Source organism: Taudactylus pleione, unplaced genomic scaffold (genome assembly GCF_031769625.1).
Source record: "Taudactylus pleione unplaced genomic scaffold, aTauple2 ptg000695l, whole genome shotgun sequence".
NCBI lineage: Eukaryota > Metazoa > Chordata > Amphibia > Anura > Myobatrachidae > Taudactylus > Taudactylus pleione.
The window spans coordinates 1,257,887-1,260,769 of record NW_028285097.1 but is presented as its reverse complement, the minus strand read 5'-3'; the positions used below and the strand labels follow the sequence as shown (position 1 = coordinate 1,260,769).

Here is a 2,883-nt window from a genome sequence, read left to right as displayed (position 1 = left end):
CCAGTTATACACACTGAGCCCCCCACATTATACACACAGCACTTCCCAGTTATACACACTGAGCCCCCCATATTATTCACACCGCACTTCTCAGTTATACACACTGAGCCCCCCACATTATATACACCGCACTTCCCAGTTATACACACTGAGCCCCCTTATTATACACACCGCACTTCCCAGTTATACACACTGAGCCCCCCATATTATACACACAGCACTTCCCAGTTATACACACTGAGCCCCCCATATTATACACACAGCACTTCCCAGTTATACACACCGAGCCCCCCACATTATACACACCGCACTTCCCAGTTATACATACTGAGCCCCTTACATTATACACACTGCACTTCCCAGTTATACACACTGAGCCCCCCACATTATACACACCGCACTTACCATTAATACACACTGAGCCCCCCACATTATTCACATCGCACTTCCCAGTTATACACACTGAGCCCCTCACATTATACACACCGCACTTCCCATTAATACACACTGAGGGCCTGATTCAGAGCCGCTCGTAAGCGCCCGCTCGTTTGCTCCGAACGATGTTGGCCCAACTGCGCATGCGTACGGATCGTTATACGCATGCGCGAACCAGTCAGTGCGGTCGAAATTCATGTGCTCGCAAAATAGCGAATGCCTGTTAATTTGAGTGACAGAAAGAGGCGTATGTGGGTGGTAACAGGGGAAGGTGCTTGAAAACGGGGAGTGGAGATCAGAACGCAGGCGTGCTTAAAGGTCAAAACAGGCGTGTTATGGGTGTGCATAATTAATACAGCAGCGTCATTGACCACGTCACTGGGTTATTTTATAGCCAGAACTGCTCGCAAGATTGTGGTAGCATAAACCAACCACAAGAATAGCGAGCAGTTCATACCCTGGTCGATGTACTCGATTAATGTAATAAATAGCGGACATGACGTAGGATGCGAGCGGCCAGGGGGCGTATTTTTTCAAAAAACGACCGAAAGTTTTGTTCGCTCGTTCAGACCTAGAGGCGTGAACAGACCGCAAAGAGCGAACAGTTGATTTGAATAGCCACCCCTATTTTCTGGACGAGCGAGCGCTAATTGCGTCCGGCTCTGAATCAGGCCCTGAGCCCCTCAAATTTATATTCACTGCCACCAGGTCTAGACATCTCCTCCTTACACTGTACCTCCCCGGTAATATACACTGCCCTTAGTTATACGCGCCCCGGTAATGTACACTGCCCCTAGTTATACACGATTCCATTATTCATATAGTGGCCTATTCACCAACAGAGGCCAGGTGGCGAGATGCGGCTGTGGTTACTTACTGGTACATACAGGAGCAATATCATACTGCTCTGTCAAAAAGCAATCTCGCCAGGAGGGGACAGGAAGGTTGGCAAAGCGGGCAGGGGGGGCTGAAGCACAGCAGTACCTTCCAGAACCTACCGAGCGCTCTGGGAGAGTGAGTAAGTGTGGGCAAGCATAGGGGCTAATAGCACTGCTGCCCACATCTACATCTGTGATTGGTAGAGGGTACATATTTAGATATATCAATAATTTCTTTCACACATAAAGTTTCTCCAAATTAAATCTCTGCTCCAAATTCTGTACATACATAATGTGACAATGATAGAATGAAATACTGTATAAAATAAATGTTTATTGGGTCTTTTCTCATTTAGCATTTTATGTGATCGTTTGGAGGGTCAGGGGTTGTTTAGATGGGTCAGGGGTTGTATAGATGGGTCAGGGGTTGTATAGATGGGTCAGGGGTTGTATAAATAAGAAAGGTAATAAGTAATTTCATTATTGCTTTTACACAAGAGTGTTTGTATGGAAACAAAACACAAGTTAGTCGGGAAGGTCATTAACTTCTTTCTACATTCCATGCCCAGAATGCATTGCAAGAATGCAAATGAGAAAACAGTTCTCTTTCTATGGCTAAAGATAAGAATGTATAACTTATAAATCAAAGTAATCAATATGTATCTATACAATGTAGCAGCTACTACATGTACAATAATAAACATATTATATCTCCCTAAGGTTCAATAAATTGCAAATGTAGGCTATAAATACCAGATATACAGACTTGTTACTTGCCCAGATGATCCTCAGTGGTCTGGGGTGCAGGCTTCAAACCTGTAGCTGTCTAGGGACAGAGTGGTTCAATTCCACCCTCTGGGCGTGGGCGCGTCCTCCGGTCATTAAATGCTTCTTTTAAAGCATAAACATTTTTTTTTTGCATCATTTCGCAGTGTACAATGTAGTAAATAAGAGACAATGGGCCCCATTTACAAACGAAGGGAAATACCAGCGGGAATTTTTGTTTAATATCACTGTGATACAAACGAAAATTCCACTGGTATTTAGTAACACCCCTCCGGCGAGGTCCCGCGAAGTCCAGCGCAATCCTCGTCCTCGGCGAGGTCCTCCGCTGGGCTGCTGGCACTCTAACGCTGCCAGCGACGGGGCTCCAGGGTCATGCACATACGCGACGGTTCGTCTGCGCATGTGCATGACAGGGAGACCCGGCAGTACCTGGAAAGATTTGCTGAAGCCGGAAAGGCACCGCCAGGTCTCCATTGCCGGCAATGGGGCCCGCATCGCTCTCGCCATCTTTTAGATGGCGAGAGCGATGCTGTACAAACAGCGGTAATCTAAGATTACCGCTGTTTACTAAATGCAGGAAGATGGTATAACCCCTTTAGCGAGCGCTAAAGGGGTTATATTTCGTTTGTAAATGGGGCCCAATGAATGAACTATGGGCCTGATTCAGCAAGGAACGCAAATGAAAATTTGCACGCACTCGGCCGATTGATGCGCTCCGCACAAGTGCATGCATCGCTGTGTGCGAACCGGCCGCTGCGATCGCAGTGAGCATGTAGTCTCATCA

The 2,883-nt window shown here is 46.7% G+C and overlaps 1 non-coding gene across 1 annotated transcript; it reads left to right on the top strand.

Annotated features, from left to right (window-relative positions):
* The first annotated feature begins 2,088 nt into the window (after nucleotides 1-2,088).
* On the top strand, nucleotides 2,089-2,175 carry TRNASTOP-UCA (transfer RNA opal suppressor (anticodon UCA)). The gene has a single exon. It is a non-coding gene; the product is annotated as a tRNA-Sec (tRNA).
* Nucleotides 2,176-2,883: the final 708 nt, after the last annotated feature.